The sequence below is a fragment of the Pocillopora damicornis genome, chromosome 5, assembly GCF_964200805.1.
Source record: "Pocillopora damicornis chromosome 5, jaPocDami1.2, whole genome shotgun sequence".
In the NCBI taxonomy this organism is placed as follows: Eukaryota; Metazoa; Cnidaria; class Anthozoa; order Scleractinia; family Pocilloporidae; genus Pocillopora; species Pocillopora damicornis.
The window spans coordinates 18,887,831-18,905,435 of NC_142674.1; the positions used below are offsets into that span (position 1 = coordinate 18,887,831).

The following is a 17,605-nucleotide window of genomic DNA, read 5'->3' on the forward strand; positions in this document are numbered from 1 at the left end:
TACATTTCTTCAATGATATGTTCACATCTTTAAGGCGCAAAAAAGGTCAAAGTCCGGCTAAACAGTTCAAGAAAGGAATTGTTCAGTCTGTGTCCAGATCACTTTCGATGAAATGGAATCGTCGTTTCCGAGGATTAACCATGTTTGTTTTTAATTTCGGCGTTGGATCGCTCGAGCAAAGTGTCAAGCTGGGTCGGTTCGTAATTTTCGATTTCCTTGGCAATTAACTTCTCTAAACAGCCCTTTTTCCAAACCGACAACCAAAAAGCAGTGCTTTTTACAGGGTTTTCGTTGTTTGAGCTGTTTTTCAGCCGCGGTGGCGAAAGAAAACCTACCTAAAACGCCGACCAATTTCTAGATAAGTTAATGCGTCAATTATGTAAAATGTAGTCAAAAAAATTAGTCTCGTAATAAAAGTGATTGAAAGCTTTTGTTGAGATAATCGACGGCTCAAATTTCGGGCTTATCCATGATGATTACATAATGATTTGAAGATGTCTTCAAAAATCTCTGAGATTATTTGTAACAACGTCTCTTGGCTTTAACCTTTTAACTCTCAGGAATGATTTAAAACTAATTTCTTTCTAAAATATCCATACATTATCCAGCGAACAGGTAATGAGAATACTTAAACCTATCAGGTAGAAGTTGTTACCTTGACCTAACATCAAATTCTTGTAACTTACTTACAAGAAAATGTCTAGCAAGTAGAGGGGAAAATTAACAATCAGTTCTTGGGAGTTAAAGGGTTAAATAAAGCGGAAGGGGGGGGGGGGGAGGGGGGCAGTCGCCGCCAACAGAGTATTAATAGGGGACTATAGTAAATTGACTGCCAATCAACTGTCAACAAGGGAGGGAGGGGTCGTAGGAATCTTATAGAACCCTATGGGGGGCTGTGTAAACATTGTTGTGACTCGACCAAGATCCTCTAACGCCCTCCCCTCCCCTCACAGGCGATAAATTATGAGCAGTCTCCCAGGAAGATATATTACACGTGAACTTTTTTAATGGCTTTCTTCTGTAGAAACTCATATTAAACGCTTTTACCGCTAAAAGCAACGATTACTGCCCAAACGCATTTGGGAAAAGCGAGGTCAGTGTTAGAAAACCGGTGATACCGAAAGGTTCATAACTGATTATCGGTTAAGATAACTAAACCAAACATTGCTTATTGTTCAGAACGTATTGTTGTAATCTTGAAAGCTTTTTTATGTTTTATTTATTTCCTAAGGAGGATTTTGGTTGTGTCAAGATAAAAACAATATTATTCCCCATAAGATTGTAATATTCTTATTACCCCCTCCCTCCTTAAAAGCGTGTTAGTTTTTAATAATCTCTCTTTACACTCTGTTGGCGACGACTGATCATCCCCCCCCCCCGAAACTCCCTTGGCAAAGTTTGATCCCCGTTCCGTTGTTCTTAAAAACCAGGAGAAATCGAGGCTTTTAGAAATATTCTCTGAGATTTTGAAAGACATTTTAGAATTGCCACAGAATATAATCTAACAAATTTTTAATATAATCGATTTTTTCTAAAGAAGTATTACTCTAACAAGGAGTGAGATAAAGTCCGCGAAGAAGATTGCACTTACCTTAATGAGAACAAGTTTTTTACGGGCATAGAGTTATAAAGCATCTGTTTGCGCAGATTTTGTTGAATGGATCACGTTGCAGGCAGAGATCCTGGAGCATTCTTCTTTCAATTTACCGAGTTTTTGCCGAGTTGAGTGAGTCTTTCAGTGCGTGAGAACTCATCAAAAAAACGATACTCGAGCTGTGGATTTGAATAACAGCCTTGCAAATGAGGTAGGGCAAAAAAAAAATTCAAAACACGAGATATACGTAGAATATGCCAACTGTGGAGGTAATGAGGACAATAAAGCTTTTTATCTCCTCAGACTAAGCTTCGTTTCGTATTTGCATGGACTGAGTATGATTTTTGTGCCGTCGCACAGTTAGATATATTTTGATATACACCACGAATGTGATAATAAAACTGAAAGCAAAATTAATTGTACCTACAAGATCCCGAGTACTAAGAAGCCCCCACAATATCATCAAAGAAACAAATACACTATACATCCATACGCCAACACGCCTGTGAGTCACAAGCCCCTGGTATCTGAGATGAAGATGAACGAAGGAAAATGTTAAAGACACAGTTAGCGACACAAGTCGAACGAAGATCTTCAAGTTCGGTGAATATAGGCAAAAATTGCGAAAACTTGTTACAATACAATTTTTTCATGATTTCCGCTATTTCAGACAAATATTTTTGCAGGCCAACTTCTCACAAGCCTTACTGAGGATAACAATGATAGTACCCTCCGTCATTCAACGTTGAAGTAAACAGTGCTTGGATCTCGGCAGATGGTTGCGGCCGGTTCTGAGATAGGAAGTTAAAAGAAAATAAATTAATTATCAGTTTTCCTTGATTACCACCATTCGCTTAACACGTGTAACAGTGCGTTTGTAGAGCTCGTTGGATTTCTTGTTCATGTTCTTTAACTTTAAAACAAACACTGAACAAATTAGTGGCTTAATGACGGACTGATCATTGTTTGTCGCAGGACGGGAGTTGGGGGTCGGAGGATTTTGGTTGTCACGATAGAATTTACCTGACTCCCCCATACGCCATTCTTATGATCCTTAGCTACCTTATTGGCAGTTCAATGGCAGCCAATTCTCTATTGTCCTCTGTAGAGTAGTCAGCTAGAGGTCGGCAGGTAGTGCCGGACCCCGGCAGACCTCTCCCCGATTCGTCTCAAGCCTTCTCACGGGCAGAGATGGTATGCTCGTAGATAGTCTTGTACCCACCCCTTTCACAGCCAAGCGGTTGGAACCTACATTTCCCTTACAGATAAACGGTAAGATCTGAATAAGAAATTATAATAGTCCACAGGCTACTGAATTTGAGCGAAACCGTTAAGTTTTTGGCAGAAATCAAAACTGTAAATGAACGAAGGAGGCGCGTTTTGGAGGAAACTGTGCTACTTCGGTGGGGGTATTACGAGACAATTTCATTTTATCTGACTTGATAATGTAAAAAACTGAAGTTTTGGCCGTTTGCGTTTCGTCGGAGTAAATGTCTAAAAAAGTATCACTTGGGCTATTCCGTGCTTTTGACGGTCCGCCTGCTCTTGTTTCGGATTCTCATTCGCTAATTATGGTGTTACCCACTGTTCCGATGCCCGTGTGGATAAGACTGGTTTTGTTATTTCGACACGCCTGCTTTATTCGTAATTTGCGTTTAAATATTCTGAACATGGTTCTTTGGGGTTTACATGCTACATATGGGCCATACTAAGCTCGCCTTATTCCCCCCATTGATACACATGAGGCGCAGTAAAATGAACATGGACTACAAACAAATGTAGAAACGAAAGAAGCAATTTAATTCTCTTTGTATTCTTTGTATAACATTGAGCCTTGCTAGAGCTACAAAAAAATAAGCAACATCAAGTACACAGATACACGAAATTAAGTAGGTATCACTTGGGGAAATAATGAAAATTAATAATGTACGCAAAAGTAAAACATAATTAAGAGCTTGCAGTCCTTCTGAAGGCTATCATAAAAATTTTAGTCTTTCCTTCACACGCTTGCTAACTCCAAAGTTTATCCGTCATGTCAGTTCTTCATTCTTCGGCCTCCAAAGCCGTACAGCGTGCGTCCTTGTCGTTTCAGCGCGTATACAATGTCTATCTGGCCTCCGTTTTGCGCTCAGCGTGTTCATTGTATGTCACCGCGTCGCTTATCATGTTTTCGAAGAAACCTTGGACCTGAAATGCGCTTTTTTATGTTTTATTAACACCGTAATAAACATAGCTGCCACTCTGGAATAAATGAAAGCAATTAAAATGAGCTTAGTATTTTTGATTTTACTCATTGACTCTCACATTTCTTAATTCGTCTTTGAAACCTGCCATTTACTTCTGAAAGATGAGACACATTCGACACGCTATCATGGACATGCTGTGGAACATGTCTTGGGAAGAAATCAGCCATCTTGCGTAATTTGCAAACCGTCTTCACTTAGTGTCGTTCCACGGGTGGACCACACTATGTGTTCATGGTTAATTAGAACAGAATATGTGAGGGTTATGAATAAGGCTCTGAAAATTGCCGTCATATCTAAGTCACATCTCGGTCTGAATATCTCAATAAAGTTCAATGAAATGTTAATCGACGCACTTGTGATATTTTTAGCCTTCATGGGCCGTTTGAGGCGTCTTCGTCCAGAAGTAATTTAGTAAAAAGACGCTTCAAACGGCCCATGAAGGCGAAAAAAAAATACTGCAAATGAGTTGATTAACATTTCATACTTCACATTTTATTTTGCATGTCCCTAACAAGGACTTGTGCAATGACTGTATACTGAGATGCAATCCGAACCCAAAAAGTATTCTATTTATAACAGCGACAACACCTGTGGCTTAAATTCGACGTTTTTAGCAATTAGGCCAAATTTTGCTGCAGATAGTTCAGGTCTGTGCTAAGACGCGGAAATTTCAGATCTTTGTTAAAGGATGAGTTTTTCTTGATTAGCCATGTCGGCCTAGCTTAGACACGGGTTACTCTCGGGTTTTTGTGTTGTAAAAGTATGAAAATAGTATTACCATGTTTAACGAGTCTATTTCGAAAACAAACCTTGTTAAAAAATTGTTAAAAGTTTCTTTTGAGAGATACTTTGACATTTAATTTCGACTATAATAAATCATTCAGTACTTGTTTTAGCAGTGACTTAATTTCGCAGGACTTTAATTTCTCGATTCGGCCAAAACAAGAGGTTATAAATCGTCTACAATCTCTTGGCCAAAAGTATATATTAGAAGGAACGAAGTAAAGCAAAAATTGTCAAAATACTGATCAGCAGCAACAAAGAATTAATTAAGAAGTATAAATAACTTGTCATGACGTTTTACAAGGAGTCAGATAGGAATATAATGGCACCTGTATGAAGCAGCACCGTATTGGCGGTCACCCTGTATTAGGAGGTCGGTTGTTAAAGTGCTGAAAATGGTATCCCTTAGTTTGTGCAATTTTCACCTCTATCAAGCGGTCACCTATATAAACCTTTTGACCCCTGGGAGTGACTAGCTTCTAATTTCTCTTTACAACATCACCTCTGCATCACACATTAAGGTTATGAGAAAAATAAAAAGCAAATTCTCTTTATCAGTGTCATTGGAAATGTATAGAGACCAGTGTGGAGAATATGCATACTGATGTTAGGGGTGTCAAGGGTTAGGCAGTAGCGGTCACCCTTTCCTGAGTCCCAACGGCTTGTTGTTACTTTTACATGTCTATGTTGAGATCCATGTTGATTCTGTTCTTTTATTTTGTTTTGTTTTGTTTTTTTCTCATCGAGTTTCTATTTTGGTTTTAAAGAGACGACGAAAACCTTGATGCATATAATATCATGTCTCTCAATTCCTTCTTCTTCGAGAACCTTCATAATAACAACATCTCACTAAAGTAAAACCGGCTTTACTCTTCAATTTAATCACTCCGTCTTTCCGACTGCAATTCCTTCATAGATTATTTCACTAAAATATTGAAGTGACCAATAATTTTGGCCATTGGGACATCATTGAGTCTAAATACAATTTCGTATCTCCCATCCCTGTTTACTCTAACGACAGCAAACATCCAAACAAAGCGCTTGTTAGCCACACAGAAGATTTCAGCTATTGATGTGGAAGACACTCGATCATAGATATGCCCGAAATTTAAGCCGTCGATTATCTGTACAAATAAACTTTTCAACACTTTTATTATGAGACTAATGCTTTCACTACATTTCACTTTATTGACCCATTAACTTGTCTAGAAATTGAAAAGGATTGTCAAATTGATGTCAAAACTTATCTGTTATTTGCATCTAAGCGCAAAGAGATAACAAGGAAGAACATACTTAATTTCAAAACTTTTGAGAATTTCTTTGAATAACACATTCAAAGGAGTCAAGGCGTTGACTGTATATAATAGGAAGAAGTTCGTTTTCCATTACTAAGGAGTAATTTAGGAATTTTGCTTTTGAGGCAGAAGGATGGATGGCACGGGTTTCCTTCTATTTTATTTGAAGCTGGCATCTCAGTTTTAAGGGATTCGGCGAAACAGTTGGCAGTCATGGGCAAAATTTACAAGCCAAAGAAGAGACTTTTCCGAAGCTCAAGAGCGCAACCACCGTTACTGGTTTGATCTGAAATTAAGAGCGACGGAAACCTTAATATGAATAAAAGCATGTGTCCTATTCTACTTTTATTTGCATCCATAATTACAATTTCATGATCGATCGATGACAAAGCCAGCTTTCTAGCTCGAAGTAGCCTCTGCCCTTCCAGTTGTGATTATTCGATATATTGTGTACTTAAAATTGGAACTATTAAAATTGGCTGCCGGGCCATATCACTAAGTTTATGTACAATCTTGTTTGTTCCTATTTCACTTTGTCCTAAAGAATTACTGTGTATAGTCTTTGTAAGCCACACAGAGGAGATCAGTTATCAATATGGACGACACTCGATGACCGATTGTAGTTTACCCGAAATGGCCGATTGCTGTTCCAAGACATCTTTCGAAGTATGTCCATGATAACGTGTCGAACGTGTCTCATCTTCCAGCAGTAAATGACAGGGTTCAAAGATGAATTTAGATACATGAGGGTCAATGGAATAACAGCCATGCAAATGAGATAGGGCAAATAACAAATCAAAAACACGAGATATACGTAGAATATGCCAACTGTGGATTCAATGAGAACAGTTAAGTTTTTTATCTCCTCAGACTGAGCTTCGTCTCGTATTTGCATGGACTGAATGTGATTCTTCTGCCGTCGTACAGTTTGATATGCCCTGATGTACACCACAAATGTGATAAGAAAACCGAAAGCAGCAATGATTGTACTTATAAGTTCCCGAGTACTAAGAAGCCCCCAAAATATCATCAAAGAAATGAACATAGACTACAAACAAACGTAGAAACGAAAGAAGCAATTTAATTCTCTTTACATTCTTTGTATAATATTAAGCCTTGCTACAGCTACAAAAAATAGGCAACATCAACTACACAGGTACACGAAATTACGACGGCGGTAATGTTTCCGCGCGGGGTTCTGGCGGCGGTTCTGCTTTGGTATTCGCGACTTCCTTAGCGCTTTTCCCTATTTCAATGGGAAAATTGACGCCACTTTGTCTCGAGCCTTCTCCAACAGCTCCATGGTTTCGCCCACAGTGTTTTTGATTGATTTTAAACTCTCCATGAGTTCTTCGTTCGCATTAGGACTAAATTTATGGCCAGATTAAATATCCCGTCCGTTTGAATCGAATTACCATTTTCAGTTACTTTCGCATTCAGCTCGATTTTGACCTTCGCCTTCGAAAGGTCATCAATGTTGTTTTTAATAGTGGTAGCGTCATGGCGTTTTGCGCTAAAATTTTCCTCCATGAATCTTCCGGCAGCCGCGGGATTATCAGAAGTCACAAAAGCCAACTTGTGATTTATTGCTATTGCTTTCAAAGCCTCGCGGACTTCCCATTGGCGCTTTCTTTCAGTCACGAAACAGCGGCGAAACCGTTCTATGTAGGGACAAGTGATCCAAAAGGACAGATAGCATTTTGGCAGAATATTATTTGAGAATTCAGTATATTCGCCCTTTGGGTCCGGGAAACACCCCAGGTCTTCATCTTTCCACTACTGTGGACTTGCACTTTCACTTGTTCCCGCACCCGATGTACCACCAACAGAGTCGGGGAATAGCGGGCATCCTTTTCAGAATGGCGAGTCGGCAAACAGCCACAATATCCACAAGTTGCTCCATCTGACCTCACGAAATCCTCGCTTTCACCACAAGCGCATTTTTCTCCTTCTGTTCCTCGTACGTCCTTGCCCATTTTCAAGTTTTTACCGCGCAATCACACGCCACGCAATTAACTAGTTTAAGCGCAGACGCAGTTGTGTGAATAACACTTCCGGTTAATTATTTTCACCTCCGGTTATTTTTGTCTTGGAGGAGATGAGGGAGGGTCAGATGTTTTGTGTAGGTATTTGTGAAGAGTCATACATTAATCCATTCTGTGAAGTGCGACCCACCCCCCCCCCCTCACCCCCATAATAAAAAAATGTACCTTCCCTTACTCGAGGGTCTCAATGGGGTGATGGCTTTTACGGCTATCGGTTAAAATTTTGGCCAATTTCCGGCTAGTGGTTAACACATTTCCATTGTTTCCACCAGAGATATTTTTTAAGGTTAACTTTTTTTACGACTAACGGTTAAAATTTGTCAATTTTTACGTCTAACGGCTAAATATTTTAGGCCGTTTTACGGCTAACGGTTAACCCCATTGGGACCCTCTTACTCTTTTGGGGTAAAAATTTATTCAAAGCAGAATGCTGCATATGAAAACGAAAACAGAGGTGTCTCTTAAGCTAATAATTAGTCCGCAGATGTCTTCAGGTGATCTTACATGATATAAGCTGACCGGGAATTTTATGAGCTTAAATACGTTTTTTCTTGTGATCGCCTTTCGCCTAGACGCAGTAATAGATATGCTTTTGAATTGATTTAACAATTATTTCCAATTTCTAGACAAGTTTATGGGTCAGTTATGTAAAATGTGGTCAAAAAATTAGTCTCGTGATAAAAGTGCTTTAAAGCTTTTCTTTTGACAGGTAATCGACGGCTCAAATTTCGGGCTTATCCATGACGATTACGTGACGATTTGAAATTGAAATTGATTTTGAAAAATGAATAATGACCGTTCCTTTTGTGGGATAAATGACAGATGAAATATATTCGGTGACTTTCTGCTGTAGACACCCAAATAGTATGCATCTACTTCTAACAGCAACGATTGCTGCAAAAACTGATTCTCAAATAGCGAGAACTGAGGTATTAGAAAGAGTTCCATAACGGATTGTCATTTACTGTTAAAAGGTGAGACGCATTCGACGCGCTTTCATAGAAATACCGTAAAACATATCTTGGAGAACAAATCAGCCATCTGGCGTAATTTTACAATCGGCGTTCAAGTGTCGTTCATGGTGATACCAGAATACCTCAGGGACGGCGGAGCTGAAGGCTGGGGCAAGGGAGGCTTACTGTCAATACCATGTCTCCAAATTGATCATCTCTGTCATTCTTATTACCTGTTTGCTTGAGAATTTCTTCAAATTATATATTAAGGGTGGCCAAAGCGTTGACTGTTTATCAAAAGGAAGAAGTTGACTGTACATTAAGAGGAAGAAGTTCGTTTCCACTATCACAAAGTAATTTGAGAATTATGCTTTTGAGGCAGAAGGATGGATGGCAAAACATTTCCTTCTGTTTTATTTGTAGCTGGCATGTCACTTAGTTGTCAGTGCTCGTTTTGGCGAGACAGTCGGCAGTCATAGGCAAAATTTACATGAAAAAAAAAAAAAAGAAACCTTTTCCGAAGCTTAAGTCCGCAACTACCGTTATTGGTTTCTTAATTCTGATTTTAAATTGAAAGCGACGGAATCCTTGAGAGGAATAAAAGCATGTGTCCTACTGAATCCTTTGCCTTCCCTCTCACCCCAGAAAATAAATACTGACCGTTCCTTTGGTGGGATATATGACAGATGAACTATTTTTTAATGGCTTTCTGCTGTAGAAACCCAAATTGTATGCATCTACTTCTAACAGCAACGATTACTGCAAAAACTTATTCGGAAATAGCGAGAACTGAGTTATTAGAAAGAGTTCCATAGTGGATTGTTATTTGCTGTTAAGAGGTGAAACACATTCGAGGTACTTTTATGGAAATACCGCAAAACATATCTTGGAGAACAAATCAGCCATCTGGCATAATTTTTGCAATCGGCGTTCAAGTGCCGTTCATGGTGATACCGGAATACCTCAGGGACGGCGGAGCTGGTGGCTGGGGCAAGGGAGGCTTTCAAGGACACATCTTATTTTGTGTTAGTGTGAGTATTAACATCTCCAAGATATATGATTAAAAAAAAAGCCTCGGGAGAAAAGTGTTGATTACAAAATACAATTGAACATCTTGACTGGCTCCATCTCTGAATTAATTTGTCTGACGTAACTTCTTTTTTTGTCATTGGCTGACATCCCAAAAACCCATATTGCGAGAGTTAAGAGGATTCCTTTTGTTGAAGTTTATCACTATTGGGAGGAAAAGTAACATTTTAGGCAGAAAGTGGAATCAGCTCAAGATTTTCTGCCCAAAATAATGAGAAACTGTCCTGCTAAAGAATCGCAACTCGTTCAATTTGTCTGGAATAGAGGATCATATCTTTTATGAGTGAGTTGATATCATGAACGAGTTATTTTGTAAAGAATTTTTGGATTATTTTCCTACATACACAGAACTTAAAGATCTTCGTTTGACTTTTATCACCAACTGCATTTTCAACAATTTTATAACTCACACCTCCATCATGTTGAATATTGTGACAATCTACGCTATCCACAAAACTTCGGCAATGGCAAAAACTTTGAAAACTCTGCTGCTGAGTCTTGCCTTCTCGGACCTTGCTGTTGGTTTGTTTAGCCAACCATTATACACTTTCTTTCTGGTCAAGTGCTTACAACTGGACAATCTTAACTGTGATACTTATCAAGTGCTGATTATTTCAGATTATTTATTCTCAACTGCTTCCTTCTTTGGTGTTGTGGCTGTAAGTGTAGACAGGTTCTTAGCTGTTCATCTTCATCTCAGATACCAAGAGCTTGTGACTCACAGGCGTGTTGTTGTTGTGGTGATCGGCAAATGGTTGTGCAGTGCATTTGTTTCTTTGATAACGTTGTGGGGGTTACCTGGTACTCGGGATCTTATAGGGTCAGTTGTTGCAGCTTTCGGTTTCATTGTCACTTTTGTGGTGTACACCAGGATATATTTTACTGTACGACGGCACAAGAAACAGATTCACTCTATGCAAGTACGAGAAGTAGCTCATTCTGATGAAATAAAAAACTTTATTGTTCTTATCAAATCCACAGTTAGCTTATTCTACGTATATCTCTTGTTGTTGATTTGTTATTTGCCTTTTTTTATTTGCTCGGCTGTTATTCGAATCTTGGGCTCGAGTATCGCTTCAAAACATTTTTTCTTTACTCATTGACTCTCATATTTCTTAATTCATCTTTGAACCCTGTCATTTACTGCTGGAAGATGAGACACGTTCGACACGCTATCATGGACATACTGCGAAAGATGTCTTGGAAGAGCAATCGGCCATTACGAATAAACTACAATCGATCATTGCGTGTCGTCCAAGTTGATAACTGATCCACTCTGTTCGTCTAACATGGACTTTGCGTGGTTTGTTTACGACAAAGGAAATAGGGAGAAAGAATATTGTACATAAACTTAGTGATATGACTCAGCAGCCAAATAATTGTGTATTTAGTCGAGTTTTCAATACGCAATACATAAAAATTATAACAAGTGGAAAGGAAGACGCCAATGAAACAGGAAAGCTGGTTTGCTTATCGTTTAATAATTCTTATTAAACGTGCTTCATTTGCTTTTTGCCTCTGCCTGGTTGGCTACCCTAGGGAGGTTAAAATATAACAAAACTGTTTAGGCTTATCACAGTACAAGGCTCAAAGCTTTGATAACTCATTTTTTATGTAGTCATAAGTTGATAAGAGGGGAATTCCTTTGAAGCATGTTCAAAAACGTTGCTTTAGCTCATGAAAAAGCGAGTTTTTATTATCAATATAATCAATTTTTTTTCCATAGAAGCATTACCCTAAGAAGGAGTGATGCGAAGAAAATTTCTCTTACCTTAATGAGAACAAGCTTTTAAGGGCAAAGAGTTATAAAGCACCTGTTTGCGCTAATTATGTTGAATGGATTACGTTGGAGACAGAGATCCTAGAGTATTTTTCTTTCTGTTTACCATTTTTCACTTTGTAGGGTGACTTTTATTGCTAACATCATTGAGACACTGACACTAAGAAGGAGTGAGATAAACTCCGTAAAGAAAATTTTTCTTACGGTAATGACAACATACTTTTACGGGCATAAAGTGGTAAAGCATCTGTTTGCACTAATTATAATCAATGGATCACGTCGCAGGCAGAAATCACGCAGTATTTTCCTTCAATTTACCACTTTTCACTTTTGAAGGGTAACTTTTATTGCCAACATCATTGTGACAATGTGAACTACTGGCAATTAGAAAGATTTTAATCTTTATTGCTTTCGTTTGCACAAGTCTGACGATTAACTAGACTGGTTTGGAAAAAGGAAAAAAACAAAACAAAACGGAAATAGCTTTTGAGTAACTTGTTGTGACCAATTAAAGCGTTTATTGTTTACTTCTTTCAAGGATATGGTATACAGCTTTTATTTTAATTTACTGAATTTTCGTGCGACAGCTCACTTCTCGCGTGACCATGCTGGTCGAGATATAGTTCTTGGTTTATGATGATTTTCAGGAAGATTTAAGTGCACATAATTTAAGTGGCCAAAAATAGCGTGTTGGAGTAGTATACGGTGCTCATATCAATAAACAGTCAATTCCACAACTTCCCTACTAATGTGTTATTTAAAGAAAGTTTAAAGCAAGCAGATAATGAGCCAGAATGACAAAGATAATCCATTAAGGGACATGGTATTGATAGTAAGATGCTCAGGAATAAACAGCAATTAAATGTGAGGTATAAGTGAAGTGAATAAACTTCCAGCTTTTTCGTTAATAGTTTAAATATTAAAATGATCCTACGACGAAATGGTCTAGCGTCACATTTGGAGGGTTTTTTTCCTTAGGAAGGGAAGAAACCAGGAGCAAGTATTTAAGAGGGAAGGGAAAATTATTGTTTATCATTGTCTATTGAGTGGATTGAAAACGAAAACGGTTAATCTATGTGCTTGAAAACTAAACAAATAGTGAAGAGCAGTTCATTTGCCTTTGGTTACACTTTGAAGATAAAAACTTAGTCAAAGGAGAATGCTGCATACGAAAACAAAACAGAAGTGACAGTAAAGTTATTGATTAGCCCGCAGATGTCAGGTGATTTTTCATAATTCTAGCTGACCGGCAATTTTATGAGCTTAAAATTAAGCATGTTTTTCCTAGAAATCTCCTTTCGTTTAGACGATAGGTTTTTAAATTCATTTAACAATTCTTTCCAATTTTTAGACAAGCTAATGGGTCAGTTATGTAAAATGTAGTCAAAAAATTAGTCTCGTAATAAAAGTGCTTAAAAGCTTTTTTTTGACAGATACTCGACGGTTCAAATTTCGGGCTTATTCATGATGATTAAGTAACAGTTTGAAGATGTCTCAAAATCTCGGAGATTATTTGAAACAGCGTCAATTTCTCCTGGCTTTAACCCGTTAACTATTAGGAGTGATTTAAAACTAATTTCTCTTTAAAATCTCCATACATTATCCAACGAACAGGTAATGAGAATACCTAAACTTATCAGATAGAAGTTGTTACCTTGATCTAACGTTAAATTATTATGAATTATTTACAAGGAAATGTGTAGCAGGTAGAGGGGAGAATTAACAATCAGATCTTGGGAGTTAAAGGGTTAAGGAAAAACGGAGGGGGGTGCCGTTATCGCCAACATAGTATTAAAAGGAGACCATAGTAAATTGACTGCCAATTAATTGTCAACAAGGGAAGGAAGGGTCAGGAATCTTAGAAAATTTTTTGGAGGGGGAGGGCTATGTAAATATTGTTATGACTCGACCTACCCCCTCAAAAAAAAAGCAGGCGATAAAGAATGACAAGTCCCTTGAGAGGAATAAATGACAGAGGAAATTTTTTAAAGGTTTTCTGCTATAGAAACCCAAATTATACGCTTTGACTTCTAAAAGCAACGATTATTGAAAAAAATCATTCAGGAAAAACGAGGTCTGTGTTAGAAAATCGATGATACCAAAAGTTCCATAACCTATTCTCGGTTAAGATAACTAAACCAAACTTGCTTATTGTTCAGAATGTACTGTTATCATCTTGAAGGCTTTTTGATGTTTTATTTATTTCCTAAGGAAGATTTTGGTTGTGTCAAGTTAAAAACAACATTATCCGGCCATAAGACTGAAATATTCCTATTACCCCCTCCCTCCTTGGTACCTTGTAAGCTTTTAAGAAAGCTGACAAGCGACGCTGTTAGAAATATTCTCCAAGGCAAGTTTCTCTCTTCCCCCTCCTACCACGAAACTCTCTTGGCGACAACTGATCCCCGCTCTGTTGCCAATGAAAACCACGAGAAATAGAGGCTTTTAGAAATATTCTCCGAGATTTTGAAAGGCATCGTCAAATTGCCACGTGATCATCATAGATATGCCCACAATTTATGCATTCGATTATCTTTACAAAAACTTCGGATTTTCCGTATGCAAAACACGGGTTAACGTTAATAAACCTGCGTTTTGCGTGAATTTAACCTTCGTTTTTCGTACGGTGAATGTTAGTTTTTTTGCCGTATATAAACTTTTGAACACTCTTATTTCGAGAATGACGTTTCCAATACATTCCACTTTATTGACTCATTAAGTTATCTAGAAACTGTCAAATTGATTCCAAAACCTATCTGTTATTTGCATCTAAACAAAGGAAATAACAAGGAAAAACATACTTAACTTTAAGCTCTCAAAACTCCCGGTATTCTCAAGAACCACCTGCAAAAATCTGCAGGCTAATCAATAACTCTATAGCCACCTCTGTTTTCGTTTTAATACGTAGCATTCTGCTTCGACAAAGTTTCTACCTCGAAAGTGTTGACGCAAACTTATGCTTTTTATGGCTTGTTTAATTTTCAAGGATATTGATCAATCCATTTTCGTCTTCAGTCCACTCATTAGCTAATGATTAACATCGATTCTTCTTCCCTCGTAAATACTAGCTCCTTTTTCTTCCTGAGGGCATTACGAGACGTTTTCAATGTGACGCTATACTGTTTTATAGTTTTTAACGTCTAATGAAAGAGCTGGAAGTTAATTCCATTCACTCACGATCATACCTTATATTTATTTGTTGTTTAGTCCTGAAAATCTTACTATCAATACCATATCCCAAAATTGATCATCTCTGTCACTCTTATGACCTGTTTGCTTGAGAATTTCTTCAAATTATACATTAAGGGTGGCCAAAGCGTTGACTGTTTAAAAAGGAAGAAGTTCATTTCTACTATTGCAGAGTAACTTGGAAATTCTGGTTTTGAGGCTGAAGGATGGATGACATAAGTTTCCTGTTTTATTTGAGGCTGGCATGTCATTTAGTTGTCCGTGCTTGTTTTAAGAGGTTTGGCGAAACAGTTGGTAGTTATAGGCAAAATTTACAAAGAAAAAAAAAGAAAGCTTTCCGAAGCTTAAGTCCGCAACTACCGTTATTGGTTTGTTCATTCTGATTTTAAATTAAAAGCGACGGAAACCTTAATATGAATAAAAGCATGTGTCCTTACTATATCCTCTGCCCCCCCCCCCCCCCACAAAGAAAATGAATACTGACCGTTCCTTTTGTAGGATATAGGACAGATGAACTATTTTTTAATGGCCTTCCCGCCGTAGAACCCAAATTGTATGCATCTCCTTTGAACAGCAACGATTACTGCAAAATACTTCACGGAAGGCGGAGCTAGGGGCTGGGGCAAGGGAGGCTTTCAAGGACACATTTTATTTTGTGTTAGTATGAGTATTAACATATTCAAGATATATGATTATGAAACAAGCCTCGAGAGAAAAGTATCGATTACAAAATACAATCGAACATCTTGACTGCCTCCATCTCTGAATTAATTTGTCTGACGTAAGTTCTTTCTTTGTCATTGGCTGACATCCCAAAAACCCATATTGGGAGAATTAAGAGGATTCCTTTTGTTGAAGTTTATCACTTTTGGGAGGAAAGGTAGCATTTTAGGCAGAAAGAGGAATCAGCTCAAGATTTGCTGCCCAAAATCAGAAGAGACCGTCCACTTAAAGAGTCGCAACACGTTCTGTTTGTCTAGAATAGAGGGTTCCATGTTTTATGAGTGAGTTGATATCATGAACGAGTTATTTTGTAACGAGTCTCTGGATTATTTTCCCAGATACACTGAACTCAAAGATCTTCGTTCGACTTTTATCGCCAACTGTATCTTCAACAATTTTCTTACTTACACCTCCATCATGTCGAATATTGTGACAATCTACGCTATACGCAAAACACCGGCAATGGCAAAAACTTTGAAAACTCTGCTGCTGAATCTTTCCTGCTCTGATGTTTGTGTTGGTTTGTTTAGCCAACCATTATACTCTTTTTTCCTGGTCAAGTGGTTACATCTGGACAGTATTAACTGTAATACTTACCAAGTGCTGAATATTTCAGGTTTTTTTATTCTTGACTGCTTCGTTCTTTGGTGTTGTGGCTGTAAGTGTAGACAGGTTCTTAGCTGTTCATCTTCATCTCAGATATCAAGAGCTTGTGACTTACATGCGTGTTGTTGTTGTTGTGATTGGCATATGCATGGGTGCACAGTGCATTTGTTTCTTTCATGACATTGTGGGAGTTGCCTAGTACTCGGGATCTTATTGATTTAGTTGCTACAGCTTTCAGTTTCATCATCACATTTGTGGTGTACATCAGGACATATTTAACTGTACGACGGCACCAGAATCATATTCAGTCCATGCAAATACGAAACGAAGCTCAGTCTGATGAAATAATAACCTTAATTGTTCTCTTGAAATCCACATTAGGCATATTCTACGTATATCTCGTGTTTTTAATCTGTTATTTGTCCTATTTCATTTGCATGGCTGTTATTCGAATCTATGGCTCGAGTATCTCTTTAAAACATTTTTATTTTTACTCATCGACTCTCCTATTTCTCAATTCATCTTTGAACCCTATCATTTACTGCTGGAAGATGAGACACGTTCGACACGCTATCGTGGACATACTGCGAAAGACGTTTTGGAACAGCAATCGGCCATAACGAATCAACTACAATTGATCTTCAAGTGTCGTGCATATTGATAACTGATCCTCCTGTGCGTCTAGCGAGGACTGCGCACGGTTGTTTATGACAAACGAAGTGGGGAGAAAAAACATTGTACATAACCTTAGTGATATGACTCAGCAGCCAAATAATTGTGTATTTAGTCCAGTTTGAACACATAATACATAAAATTATAACAAGTGGAAAAGAAGACGCCAATTAAACAGGAAAGCTGGTTTGGTTATCAATGTGTTTCAGATAATTCTTATTAAACGCGCTCATTGCTTTTTGCCTCAGCCTGGTTAGCTATCTTAAGGAGGTTAAAACATAACAAAACTGTTTAGGCTCACAACAGTTCATGGCTCAAAGCTTTGATAAGTCATTTTTGATTTAGCTATAAGTTGATAAGAGGGGAATTCCCTTAAAGCATATTCAAAAACGCTGCTTTAACTCATGAAAAAGTGAGTTTTTATTATCAATATAATCAATCAATTTTTCCCAAGGAAGCATTACCCTGAGAAGGAGTGACGTAAAGTCCGCGAAGAAAATTGCTCTTACATCAATGAGAACAAGCTTTTACGGGCATAGAGTTATAAAGCACCTGTTTGCGCTAATTTTGTTGAATGATTATGTTGCAGGTAGAGATCCTGGAGTATTTTTCTTTCAATCTACCACTTTT

At 38.0% G+C, this 17,605-nt stretch overlaps 2 pseudogenes across 1 annotated transcript; both read left to right on the plus strand.

The window, feature by feature from the left end:
* The first annotated feature begins 10,224 nt into the window (after nucleotides 1-10,224).
* Nucleotides 10,225-12,635, plus strand: LOC149045805 (histamine H2 receptor-like; annotated as a pseudogene). The gene has a single exon (XR_016186838.1). The product of XR_016186838.1 is annotated as a histamine H2 receptor-like (transcript).
* Nucleotides 12,636-15,991: 3,356 nt separating this feature from the next.
* On the plus strand, nucleotides 15,992-16,971 carry LOC149045806 (beta-1 adrenergic receptor-like; annotated as a pseudogene).
* Nucleotides 16,972-17,605: the final 634 nt, after the last annotated feature.